Below are 14,554 nucleotides of genomic sequence, written 5' to 3' on the forward strand. Positions count from 1 at the left end.
AAGCCGTGATGAGGACATCATGTAGTGTATCCCTTGAAATGTTCCCAAGCTCCACTGAACGTTTCATTGTTCTACTGAACAAAGCTGGAAATGTCATTTCGCAGCCTTGCGGTTCTGGAGTTGGAGAAGAATTTGGCCAGGAATGCTTTCTTGCACGCTTCCCAAGTGGTGATGGACTCCTTGGGGAGTGATTTCTCCCAGATGTGTGCTTTGTCTCCCAAGGAGAATGGGAAAAGCCGGAGTTTGAATCCATCCTCACTAACTCCATTTATTTTGGTGAGGCTACAGAGCCTATCTAATTCATACAGATGATCCAATGGGTCCTCCATTGGCAATCCATGAAACTTGTTGCTCTGTATCATCTGGATGAGACTACTCTTTATCTCAAAATTGTTGTTCTGGACAGCAGGTGGCACAATGCCATTCCTTTGAGTGTGAGTAGATGGAGCAGCTCCTGCTCCTATGTTGGTCCTTGCTTGAGGAGCTGGTGGACCGTTTTGCTTGTTCATTGTCCCCTCAATGATTGCTGGTTGCGGTTGAACTTGTTGTTGTCTGAGGAGCCTTGGTCTGTCGATGTTGTCGATGAAAGGACTCAAGTGTTGGCTACCCTTGGATCGTGTTTGCATGCACAATCAGTGAACCGAGTGAGTACATGAAGGTCTACCCGATCTAGGTGATCGAGTGACAGGTCGGGTGGGTGCTTGGGTTGTACCTGAGATTCAAAACAAACAAGAGCGAAAGCAAACAAGTCAGATTCCGAACCAATATAAACAAAAGAACTTGATCTAGCAAGTGCTGAAATCCTAAATGTAGCAATATAAATACAACCAAATGGCAACGGTGCCAAATTGATAAACAGGTTTTCACCAGGATATCAATTCCCTATGCAGTTGTAGTACAAAGGGTTATCAATCCAAATGGTTGTTTATTCTAGCAGGAAGAATGCAGTCAGAACAATGCAAGTCAAGCCAAGCAATAGTGGGGTTTTATCTGACAATCCTAAAATAATAAACGAAATGAATATAAACAAAGAACCACACGACCTGAAGCACTCGATGCAAGCATTCGAGTACATGATCGGGTGGGGTGATCGAGTAAGCAAATATGGTATGAACAACTCGAGGGTTTACTCGAAGCAGGTGATCATGTACCTATTCAGGTAAGAGATCGAGTGATGAATAAAAATGCAAGCAATTAAGATACGAAAGCTTCTAAGGATGGGGTAATCGAATGCTAAGTATTCCTAACCAGTACAGATGTCTTACATGCCTCAAGCAAATATTTCCTAAACAATGAATCTCTAAAATCTTGTTAAAACACTCTCGTGATAGAAACAATCAACCTTGATCACTCCCCTACCCAACTCTCGTTTGAGAAACATTACCAAACAGGCATTAAGATCCGATTCATTATTGTCAGTAAACCCCTTACTCATCTAATCTCTTAGGCTAACTAAGTAAACCTCTAGCATTGGTTGATTCAAGCATCTCATCTACACCTCTCAGTGGTAAAACACCTTAGATCTAATCTCACCCTCTCGGTTTGTTGACAGCATTAAGAACACCAATCTAGAAGGAAATCTATCAAACACATACAATCAAACTAAGACATCCGAACCGATCAAGAACACAAAATCATCTATTTCATCCCTAGAAACCTTACTACACTACTCGGAAATCATAGCAAGAAACATAACAACATACATGAATGAAAATTGCATTCTATTAAACGATAAAGTAGAGAGGTAAGAGTACACGATAGAAATCTTAAAGAAAATGATAAGAAGTTATGAAAAATCTTAACAAAAAGGGAAAAATGTTTTGAGTCGCTCAGTTCTCTCACAGAAGCTCACACATAATCTTCTTCTCTACACCGTCGAGTTGTTGGAATGAATGGTTTAGCTTCATATGAAATGTCTCCATTGATGTTGGTGAGAGTCATTCTTCGGTTAGGCTAGTCCATGACGGCTCCAGCTGTGGCTAGGAATGCTCCTCCAAGGATAAGTGGTGTAAACCTCCCTTTCTCGGCATTGATAATTTGAAAATCGGTTGGAAGATTGCAGATTCCAAATCGCACATGAATGTCTCGGACCATTCCTTCAGGTATTGTGAATGAGGAATTGGCGAGTCCTATGCGTATGTCTGATGGTTGTAAGTGTCTCAAGCCTATCTTCTTAGCATCATCGGTTGACATGATGTTGATACATGAACCGGAATCACATAATGCATTTTTGAATGAGACTCCATTAATAAAACAAGTGATGAGGAATCGGCCAGGGCTCTCCACTTTGTGTAGTGTGTTGAACGGCCGTGGGTAGTGTAAGGATTGATCATATAGCTCTTTCATCTCTTTCCTTGACTCACAACTCTCAAGAAATAACCGGTCAATGTGATAAACAGAACAAGCTTTTGCGAAAGTGGTACCTTGTGGTAGTCTCCCAACTGCTCGATTGAAATCACTTAGATCTCTTAGGCTTATCATGCGTGGATACCAACGGTTGTTCAAGAGGGTGAGACCACGTGGTTGATGTTGAACCTGTGTTCCCTTGAATAGCACATCTTCTTCTTCATAAATCTCCCCTTCTTCAAGTTCTTGCAAATGTTGGGTTCGTTTGGAGAATGGTGTTACAAGCGACTCGGGGCGTTGATTGTTTTTCTACTTGATGAGAGATGTCGTGTGAGTTGAGGTTGAAGGTCTCGGCCTCCATGGGACCTTGTAGCTTGTTCTCCACGAAATCCTCTTGTGATTTTGTATAAGAAAATAAGGAAACATGAATGTTTTCCTTTCTCGTCAAGGGTTTCCTTTTCTTCTTCTTCCTCCTTGTCAGGTTGAGCTCCTTCTTCGTTGTGTCCAGAAACACACGAGGTGAGATCCTAAATCTTAGCAGCAAGATCTTGGCTCTCCTCCTTTTGTTCCACTTCAATCTCCTTAAGTAGCTTGTGGCTCTCCTTTGCAAATGTAAACTCTTCGGATAAGACTTCTCCAAATCGTTTTTGTTGAAAGTTGAGACCAAACATCTTCCTCTCGGCTTCATAAGCTCAGTTCTCAAGCTTCTCCACACGCTTCCTTGTGTCTAAATCCTTGTTGAATAAAACTCCATATTTTGACTCATGGTCCTTTGTTAAGTCGGAAACTTCATTGGCCAAGTCTCTAATGTTGATGGAATTGTCTTGGGAACTCTTGAGATTTTACTCTTGCTCTTCCTCAATACAATGAAGCTTCTTCTCCATGGCTTTAGAATTTGTAGATCTTTGCTCTTCTATGCTTCTAACTTTAGCAGCAATGTCGTCCATTTTGCTTGAAAGATCAAAATCGATTTTGTCAAGCTTCTCAGGCAGCATCTTCATAGTCTCATCTGGAAGATCTGCTAACTGACTTATTAGGTTCAGAGACCTTTCTTCTTCATCTTTTTTTTTTGTGTAGAAACACGAAATTTGTCTTGATAAACTTGGTGTGGAAATCGAATAAAATCAGGCTCTCGGTAATGGTATGAGCGGTTTAAATTAGTGTCGGCTCTTCTTGGATAAGGTCTTTGAAAACGACTTGGACGGTGACTTGGGACAGCTTACAAATCCTCATAAACATCATATGGTGCTGGAGATGGTCGGGTTCTAGGGTTACCTCGGTAGAAAGCTTCTTCTTGATCCGATATTGTTGAAATTTGTAGTTTTCGGGAACTTCTTCACTAGGGATCTGATATGTCATGTAACAGTAGAAGTCTTTGAGCTCTTATTCTCCATCTTCTCTAGTAGATGATAGATCATAAGACTCATCATTCTCTATAGGCAAATCTTAATAATGGTTCTCCTTAGCTTTTTCTTCAAAATAAGCATCGCCTTCATCGGTTTGGTAGTGTTCTTCTCTAGTCCACTCCTTGGGCTTGTTAGGATCGGTTGGATACTCAAATGAGGCTCCATATCCTTCTTCAACTTCAGCAGGTTGAAAGAGTTGATTGTTGATGTTCGATATATGTTGTTTCATCAACTTCATGAGATTCTCTTCATCGACATCGACATATATGACTTCTTGTAGATCATCTTGATTCAGCGCAAAGCATGGCAGATCTGCTTGGTAGTAAGCTGAATGGGCTGCTCGAGAATGACCATTGCGGGAACCATACATCGAATGAGCTTGCGGACCGGATGTGTCTCCGTCCATGGCTCGATAATGTTACGTAAGCTGTGCAATTGTGAGATTCTCAAAATATCCTAGGAGAGCGTCGAGGTTCATCCTCAAGGTCTCCTAAAAAAAGGAAAATCAAAACAAAAAATTAAAAAGCAAGGTGTCCAAGACGTTACTCTAGTTCCTAGACTCTTGTAAACAACAATCTCTCCCCGGCAATGGTGCCAAAAAGCTTATGATGTGTGGTTTATTTTGCTTCAAAATATTTTACCTCAAAAAGACCACACAACGGCTGCAAGTGCACAACTAATCGGTAGTAGTATTTAAGGATCGATCCCACAGAGAGAGAGTTGTTGTTTAATGGAATCTAACAGAAGTAAGTAAGGCTAGGACTCAATAGAAATGGGGTTTTGGTTGTCAAGGTTGTAAGTAAGCAAATAAATGTAAACAAAGCAAGTAAAATAAATAAAACAAGCATTGGGCATCAAGAGAAATCGCAGGAGATCAATGATCTATCTATCCAGGATAGTTTAGGGTTAGTTTGTTTATCTAAACTCGGACTACGAAACACGAATGAACCGTTAACTTATAGATCACATGCTAACCGAGACTTACCTTTTGCAGGCAAAGACGCATAGATCAAAGCATTTAAAACATGTTCGATTCTAATCCATGAAGTTCCATAGGTAAGTGGTATGTGCTTTCTATGACACGACACACATCTAAGCTATGTCAAGCACACATGCAATTTTTTGGCGACGCACACACACTTTAGATCATAGTTAGTTCATCAGGCTAAGTTAAAGCATTAAACAAAGATTTGGAATTAAAGCATAGAATAAACTAGAATATAAATCTAACAAACCCTAAAAATTGCCACCTAAACTAAGATCATCTCCCCCCTTTGATTATCCCTTTAAACCCAACTAGAAAACTACTCTAGCATGTTTAAGGGAATCATCAAAGCTCGGTTGAATAAAATCATAAACATTAAAGAATAAATAGAGAAAAAGGGTTTAGATATTACTTCAATGATTGTCAAACAAAGTTGTAGGATCTTCTTCCTTTAGAAACAAGAACAAAGCAAATAGCATAGAAAGAGTTGGTGGATCTCAAAGCTTCAAAGAGAGTAACGAAAGAGAGCTTCTGATCGTCGGCTGCTCCTCTGGTCGTGTCTCTTGGCTGCTCCAATGATTGCACTTTGAAGACACACTCTAAACCCTAGGTTTAGATGAATATTTATAGGGTTTTGAATGCTTTAGGGTTTTTTAAGGGTAAAAACATCTTTTATTGTTGAGTGCAGGACAAGTGGCGGCTGAAAATGGTTCTAGACTGTCGTGACTCCTCCGGGCCGGGCCGCCGTGACGGTTGCTAATCGGGCCGTCATTAAAGTCCACTTGGCTTCAAACTTATCTTCTCGTCTGTATATAACACGTATCGGTATATTGGGCATAACTTCCTGATGAGTGAACAAATTTACTTGATTCCACTTCGAGGTGAAAGATGACTCTTACAGCTTTCTATAGACACCAAGAACGTAAACATGTGAGTTTTTGAAGTTCTTCAAAAGTATCCCGTACTCTAAAGATCTGAATCTTTCCTAAAACATATTTTTCTTGTCTTTTGATCCTTTTTGCTTTAAAACCTGTAAAACCTTCTTGAAACCTAAAATAATTGATAATAGACATTAAAGCCTTGAAATCATGTCAAATTCTTCCTAAATGCATACTAAAACTATAGTTAAAATGGGTAAAATAATGATGTTATCACCATATATAAACCCTTTCCTATTTTCTCCAAAAGAAAGACGCCACACGACACAGAGAGAGAGTGAAACTAATATCTTTTGTGGTATGGATGATGATTGTATGCAATGGTGAGATATGAATGAATGGATGGTAAGGTGTTTCAATTTCCCTTATCCAGTTGCAGTATAAGAGGTGTCAATCCTATCTGAGTGTTTGTGAACAATCAAGATGTGCATATGAGTCTGAGTGTTTGTCACTAACAATCCTATGATGAAATTTAAATTGCAGAAAGTAAAACTACAAGAACTAAGAGCTAAATGTAAATGGAACAGAATGATTATAGCAGTTATGAAGCTGAAACAGAAATAGAAATTATGGTAATGCAAGTATTGAACTAATGCGAGGCATGTAATGAACAGAAAGCTAAATGAATGCAACAGAAATGCAGCTCAAATGAAACAGGACAAACACAAATCATAAACAAGAGTTCTGGGGATGAACTCGAGCAAGCACTTGATCGAGTGTAGATCGAGTGCCGGGTCGAGCTGGGCAATTACGAAAAACAGAGCAACACCAGAAAAACAGAGCAATACCAAAACAAAACAAACAACGATCAAACAACAGGATTTAAGCTAAGAAATCAATAAACAAGGAAGGCCTTGAGGAGGGATTCATGGGCTGGAATAATGATTGAGGTCATCTAACTTGGTCAACAAATCTCAAGCAAACTTTGAGCTAATCTCTAGACATATATTTCTAAGACAAGTTTAATCCACTCTCATGGCAAGAAACAATTAAACCTATGCATCTCTAGACTTGTTCTCACATCTCTAGACTTGTTCTCACATCTACACAAGCAGGCATTAAGCAATATGTCTCATACCAAACAAGACCTCTAATCTCTTAGCAAGCCTAATGGTAAGCTCTAGATCTAGCCTTATCTATGCTCCTTAAACATTGGTGTGATGCTAAGATGCTTGAAATCAAACCCTACCTTCTCAGATATAGGAACAGCATTAAGAACATCTAGCCTAGAAGAGATCTACAACAATCAAGCTTGACCAAATCAAACAAACCTCAAACACAATCCAGCCTAACCCATCCTCAAGATCCTAAGCAACTACTCACAAGAACACATGATGAACATCAAAATCATAAATCCAGAAAATACTGAAACTTGCATCAAATGAAAGATAAAGCAAAGATCTACAATATTGAAGAAAGAATCAAACTCGAATTCTCAATATTCTGAAAGTTATGAAACCAACAATATTGAAGAATCTAGAATTTTCTCTCTTAAAGAAGTACAATATCTAAAAATAAAAGTGCAAAAGGAATAATTCCCAAAAGGGTAAAAACTAGGTTTTTGACTATCTAAAAAGCTGGACTCCTTGGTGGCTGCAGGTACAAGACCCTTAAATAGAAAAAGTAGTGGAAGCCCTAAAAATACTGAAAGACAAAATAGCCAGGTGGCTCGGCCAACTCGACCCGGTGCTCAGTCGAGTGACCGGTCGAGTTGGTTCTTCTCCTACATCCTCCACTCGGTCGAGTCCCTCTCTGCACACGGTCGAGTGTCTGGTCGAGTGGGCGGTCGAGTGGGACTCCGGACCTTGTTGCTTCAGCCTTAACTCTCTTGCTTTCCCGTCATGATTTCTTCACTTCTCCTCAGCATTGCTTCCATGCTCCTTAAGCTCCAAAATCACCTGATTATGCATGAAAAGATGCAAATGCAATGCAACTAAACTCTAATGCATGATTAGTCCTAAAGCTATGCAATAATGGTCAAAATGGACATCAAAAGATGCAAAAGATGTGAATAAACTAAGGGAAAACAGGGTAAAAGATATGAACATCAACACCCCCAAACTTAGTCTTTGCTTGCCCTCAAGCAAATAAGCAAGACATAAGAAGGTAGGTGAGGTTTGAAAGTGGGATCTCAGCTCCTAAAGCTGGCAAATAGACCATCTAGAATCAATGTCCAAGTTACTAATACTAGGATGCAAGTTGAATGAGCTGTACTTAAAGATTTTAGACAAGCATATAACAACCTTTATTGATTTGAGCCTTAGATATCTACATGCATTCAAATCAACCATTTCCTTTAACATTCATTAATCAATAACATAAATCAATTCTATGCAATGGTAATCTCTTTTAAGAGTGGGGCTTGTTAATATCAAGGTTCTCTCATAAAAAATGGATTGAGCTTTAGAAGAATGCTAAAGGTAAGAACACTTAGACACATACAAGAACAAAACTTTGTCTACCCAAAGGCACCCAAAGAATTCATCCTATTATTCTAATCCCAAATGATCCTAGTGCTACCCTTTAACTCCTTCTTTTCTCTTTCACCCTTTTCTCTTTTGCTTTTCAAGTCTTAGGAGAGGTTTCTTATTTGATCTTTCTAGTGGGATGGAGGATTCTTACTTATTTGCTATGGTTCTGTTCTCTTCGTATTCTTAAGACATACAAGCATTTTGCTAGACTTTTCTTTTCTTTCTTTTCCTTTCTTTAGCTAGAACCATTTTCAACAATTTTTTTTTACTTCCCATCCTTTCACTAGACCTTGCTTAAACACATTCTCCTCTTAAAGACTCTACCCTTTTTCTTTCTCTTTTTCCTCTTTTCTTTTCATAACAGCCAAGTCCCAAACCCAACAAGTGAACCACCTAGTCCTATCTAGTTTGAAAAATGCAAACTAGAACTACACAAGGCTTTACTCTTGTCACTAACACTTTCTACCAAGCTCAATCCTAAAAATAGGCCTCACACACACAAGAATAAACATGGCTTGAAAGAAGGGTTGGTTTAGGGGTAGAGGAACTGATTCTTAATGAGGAAATCAGCTACTTGGATCAACAAGAGTGGCAAAAAGGAGAAAGATGATCCAAGTATGTATATGGTATCCATGAGTTTAAAGCAATGCATACATTGATAATTATAAGTCAATATTAGGTTCTTATAAGTAGGAAATGGTGTCAAATCACAACATGCTTCAATTTAGACCAAATGAAATGCAGGAATTCAAGGCTTGGTTCAATCTTATGCTTCTAACTACTCAACTAGCATCAAAGTACTATTAACTTGGGCATTGATCCTAGTCTAGTGAATAAGCAAGCTAACAAGGCAAAACTCATCATAGATCCCTAATGCAAATATTATACAATCCTACATGAAGCATGCTAAACAAGATCCTAATATGCAATGCAAACTACATGAACACTCTTTTTTATAAAGATTTTTGCAAAAAAATTTCAAAATTTTAGGGTTTTTCTATGCCTTAGATGCTATGCAAATACTAACATGTTGATGCTAAAAATTCGAAATAAGAACACAAAACACAATGTCAAATGCTATCTCAAATCCTCTCCCAAACTTAAATCACACAGTCCTCTGTGTGAAAGAAATTTGTAAGAGGATTCAAGATCAAAAACAAAACACAATATGAAATACAATGGTATTTACAAGTGAAGGCGATAGTGGTACCTTAGGGATTGGAGAAGAAGTTGTCCACATCCTCTTGCATGCTGTCAAAGGTGTAGTTGGGGTCTTGTTGATCACTTGGAGGTGGAGTTTGGGGCAGCTCGACCACGGCGATCGACCTGGAGTCGGTCGAGTGCATGCTCGAGTGGGGTGGTCGAGTTGGACCGCGGATGCCAAAATCTTGTCCTTGCTGCTGATAAAACTGTTGGTAGAGCGCTGGATCCATTAAGTATTGGGGTGGGATGGAAGGGTAACCTGGATAACCTGGATAAGCAGCTGGAGGTGGAAAGCCATAAGGTGATCTGGGCTGGAACTCGGCCGAGTGCATTTGGGGTGCTCGGTCGAGTGGGTGCTCGAGTGAACCGGTCGAGTGCCTCAAAAATTGTTGTTCTGGGGTACTTAAACTCCTCTTCCTCTGATTTGGCTCATACATTGAAGCTCTAGCTGGTTCCACAGGGTTTGCAACTCTTGAAAGTGCTCTAGTTGAGCTACTCCTCCTCAAAGGGCTTGAATGGCTTGGAGATGAGTTTCCACTCTTCAGATCAGCTATCTCCTTCTTTAGGCCATGTTGGTCACCTTCTTATTGAGCTTTTCAAACCTCTTCCCATGCCACTTGCTCCATTTTTGCAAAAGTGGCAACCTCTTGCTATTCTCCCTCACTCCTCTACTATCCCTTGGGTTGGGCTCATAATCCTCAAAGTAAAACTGCTCCTCCCCATCAGCCATTTGTGCATTTCCAGCTTATTCAACTCTAGGTTGAACTATCCCATCAAACAAGAACTCATCAGCTGGCCAAAAGTCAATGTTGGCTCCTTCTTGAATGGTGGTGAGCTCTTGGTTAGGCAAGATGGATTGCTTTTTTCCAACTGTTGGGAGCTCAAAGTTGAAGATGTGATTTTTTTGATGCATCTCCTTGGCTAGTATGAGAGTGGTGGTGAGGTATCTTGAGTCTATCCACCTTGGTGAAACCCTTTCTCCTCTAAGTGGGACCTTAGCAGCTTGTAGTATTGGAGTGATGATGCCTCCAATGGTAAGGGCTCCTCTTGATCCTTTGTTGTACAACTTGCCTACCCAGCTCCTCAACTCTATCATGTGGTCAATAAGCACCATTCCTAGGCCAGTCTCCACAGTGGTCCCAAGAATGATGGTTCCATCTCTTGCTTGAAGGATGATCCCATTCAAAGCCATGTCAATCATCTTGAGCTCTCCTTCATTTAGATTTCTAGTCTCCTTCCTAGCAAGGAAGGTATTGGCAAGAGCTTTCTGGAAGTATCTAAGAACTGGGCTTCTTATCTTTGAGCTCTTGGTCTCCAATGGTTTCCCAAATGGAATAGAGCTCCTCTCTTGGTATCATCAAGCTTCTATTGCTCCCAACCTCAAAACCAAACACATTGGCTATCTTCTTCATTGAAAGCTCATACCTCTTCCCCTTGATTGTGAATGCAATATGACCAGCTTCAAACTCTGCATCCTTCCTTGCATATGTATGCAGCTTGACTGTGGCGAAAAACTCACAACTTTCTTCTTTGTAGCCCTCCATGCAAAGACCCATGAACTTGGTTAAGTTGCTCTTCTCAAAAAGATACTCCACATCTTCATCAATGGCTAGCTTCTCCATGGTTTCCTTGTGTGGATATCTAGTCCCCAGGAACTCCATGCTCATGAAGGCTTCATAAAGTTGCCTCTTTGGCAATCCACAAGATTCTGCTTCTCCATCATCCTCTACCTCTTCTTCTTCATCATCTTCCTCACTTTCACATTCACTCTCCTCTTGTTCAACCTCAACTGCTGGCCTCTTCCCTTTGGCCTTGTGTCTCCTCATGAACTCATTAAGGGTTGGCTCCCTTTCTTCCTCACTTTCAGTTCTCTCAGGATCTTCCTCAACTGACTCGTTCCTTGGACACGGCATCTGACTCGACCGACCACTCGGACCACCACTCGGTCGAGTGCTTGATCGAGTGGGGCGTCGAGTGGTTCTTCCAACTTCTCCTCTTGATACAAGGCTAGCATCACGATGTTCCATGGAGCTTGCAGCCGCTTGTTGGGACTTCCTAGTGATCCTTGAAGACATTTTCAAACAGAACTGAAGGGAATAGACTCAAAGCTTAATGTTAATAGGTTAGTGACCCAAAAACTTGAAAGAACTAAGCTTGAGCAAAAGATGAACTTTGAGAGAGTTTTTAAACCTTAATTTTAGTTGTTTTGAGCAAATGAGAGAGTGTGAGAGGTATAGGATCGTGCAAGCTCTATTTAAAGAAGCTAAGGGGACAAGGAGACAAGGGTGGAGCCTCCATACCATTCAAATTCGAATTGGGAATCTTTGACCTGCTTTTTGCTGCAACTCGACCCCACACTCGACTGTACACGGTCGAGCTCCCTTGACCAAAGTTTGAAAATTCAAAATTTTCTTCCTTTTCTTCCCTCCACTCGATCATTCTAGAGAGATGAGAATCGAATGGGCTTTACTTCATTTCCAACTCGGTTGAGTACCTCTCGTGGGCTGGTCGAGTGGGCTTGCGAATCTCCTTCTCCAAGTCCAAATCTCTCCTTACCCAACTATACTTTCATTAAAAGGCTTGTCTAACACAAACATAAAAGAAAACACATCAAAACTACAAGGAAAATAAACCATATTTACAAAGGATACCTTAGGGACTTCCTCTCTAGTGAGCTTGTTTAGAGTCACTAAGCTTAACTTTGGTTGCCTTCTTAGACTTGGTCTAGATACCAAGGAGGTGATGAAATCCTCCCTGGAACCTCTTGATCACTGTGAATTTGATCCTTGATCACCTCACCTTTAACACACAAACCATACTTCTTCTTGATTTTGAGCCTTGGTCTTGCTTTCCTTAAAGACCTCTTGTTTAGCTTAACTTGGAGATCCTCAACCATACCAGACAATTCTTGAACTCACCTCTTAAGCTTTTCCACATAATCTTCTTGAAGAGAGAGCTCAGCCTTTGCAGTTGCCTTATCACTTAAGACCTCTTGACCACCTTTGTCCTTGATAATAAAAGGTTGATCATCGATGGTAGGAAGGTTGGTTGGGTTATAGATGTTGAACTTCATAGCTATACCCTCAGCAATGTTCAAGGTCACAAGAGCTTCCTTGACATCAATGACTGCTCCAACAGTGGCTAAGAATGGCCTCCCAAGAATGATAGGATCTTCAGGTTCCTTGTCCATCTCCAATACCACAAAATCTGTATGAACCCTTGCTCTCCCTATCTTCACTAGAATGTTCTCCAACTTGCCAACCACATCTCTATTTGACCCATCAGCTAGGCATATATGAAGGTTGGTGGATTTGAAGTCAGTGTGCCCAAGCTTTTGTGCTATGGAGTAGGGCATGACACTGATTGAGGCTCCCAAATCACAAAGGCATTGTTTGTAGTGAAGGTAACTGAGTGTGCAAGGCAGATAGAATGACCCTGGATCCTTAGGCTTTATTGGGATGATCACTCCTCCAAGGTCCTCAAGATCCTTCTCATCTTGAGCTTGAGCCTTCTACTTTGACAAATCAAGCAAAAAATCTCTATAGAGAGGATATGGTTCATACTGTTCCAAGACAGGTCCTCTCTCCTCTTCTTGATAAGCAATGATGATCTCTTGAATGGCCATCACTTCCTCTTGTTTCTCAACCACAGCCTCTTTTTTCAAAACCCTCTCATCCTTTTGTTGCGTAGCCATCATTTCCTTTCTCTCAATGATTTCCCTAAGCTCCTTAAGCTTATGTGCTTTGAAACGTCCTACGAATGGCAGAGGCGGTTTGTAAGCAGGAGGAATGTACTTAGCAGGCTTGACAGCTTTGGAGTCTTCAACTCGATCAACCACTCGAGCATGCACTCGGTCGAGTGGCTGTTCGAGTTCCTGGTCGAGTGCAACGTCGAACTCCATTTGCTTTGCACAAACATCACTTGGGGCTTCAGTAACTGATGAATTCCCCATAACTTGGACATCACTATCCTCAGTGACTTCCTCATCAGAGATATGAATGGCTTTTGCAGTGAACTCCCTTGGATTTTGAACAGCTTTTCCAGGGAGTTGGTTGGGTTTAGGAGCTGAAGTACAGGCAATGTTGCTCTCCATATACTTCATTCTAGAGTTGAGACCTTCAAACTTCATGTTAAGGATATTATACTGGGATGTGAGCCTTTGATTCAATGAAGTAAACTGTTTGGCTTCCTCATTCTTTCCTTGTGTTTGCCCAATCAACAACTGTTGCATCATGGCTCTTAAGTCTTGTTCTTGGCCTTGGTTAGTCTGAAACCCTGATGGAGGACACAACTGAGGCTGGAACACTTGATGTTGTTGTTTGGGGACATAGTTGTTCTGTTGTTGAGGCTGTTGAGGTGGATAGACTTGGTGTTGTGGATTAGCTACATTGTTGCTTCTATAGGAGAGGTTGTTGTTCTTAAACCCTCTTTGGTTGTAGCCTTTGAATCCACCCTGGTTTTGCATATAACAGAACTCAGCAAATTCATTCTTCCCCTCTTGAACTTGAACCTCTTCCTCACCAATGAAGTGGATGGACTTTTGTTGGCTAAGGAGGATCTTTTCAAGTTTCTCATTGACCATCTTCAAATCCTTGTTGTACTTCTCCTCTTGATCAGTGGATGATGACCTTACTGTTCTGTCATAGTCCTCATTGTAATTCCCATCAGACTGAGCAAGATTTTCAACTAATTCCCATCCTTCTTCCACATTATTGTTGAGGAAGTTGCCATTAGAAGCTGTGTCAAGAAGCATCCTGATCTTGGGAAGCACTCCTCTATACAAAGTGCTAAGTACGGACTCATTGTTGAAGCCATGGTGAGGACACGGAGTCTGCAACCCTTTAAACCTCTCCCAAGCTTCACAAAAGCTCTCATTGTTCCTTTGAGAAAACCCAGAAATTTCATATCTCAATCTAGCTGTCCTAGCATTGGAGAAGAACTTGGCCAAGAAAGCCTTCTTGCAAGCATCCCATGTGGTTATTGCTCCAGTAGGAAGAGTCTTCTCCCAAAGGTGAGCCTTGTCTCCAAGTGAGAATCGGAAGAGCCTCAACTTGAATCCATCTTCACTCACTCCATTGATTTTTGTGAGTCCACATATTCTGTCAAACTCATCAAGGTGGTCTAGAGGATACTCCATTGGCAACCCATGAAACTTGTTGGCTTGAATCATTGAGATCAGGCCACTTTTAATCTCATAATTATTGT

The 14,554-nt window shown here is 40.7% G+C and overlaps 2 non-coding genes across 2 annotated transcripts; both read left to right on the forward strand.

Annotated features, from left to right (window-relative positions):
* Positions 1–107, forward strand: LOC147944381 (small nucleolar RNA R71). Its single transcript, XR_015558742.1, has one exon. It is a non-coding gene; the product is annotated as a small nucleolar RNA R71 (small nucleolar RNA).
* A 14,050-nt stretch (positions 108–14,157) lies between these two features.
* On the forward strand, positions 14,158–14,264 carry LOC147944382 (small nucleolar RNA R71). Its single transcript, XR_015558734.1, has one exon. It is a non-coding gene; the product is annotated as a small nucleolar RNA R71 (small nucleolar RNA).
* Positions 14,265–14,554: the final 290 nt, after the last annotated feature.

The sequence above is a fragment of the Camelina sativa genome, chromosome 5, assembly GCF_030686135.1.
Source record: "Camelina sativa cultivar CO46 ecotype springtype chromosome 5, ASM3068613v1".
Classification (NCBI taxonomy): Eukaryota; Viridiplantae; Streptophyta; class Magnoliopsida; order Brassicales; family Brassicaceae; genus Camelina; species Camelina sativa.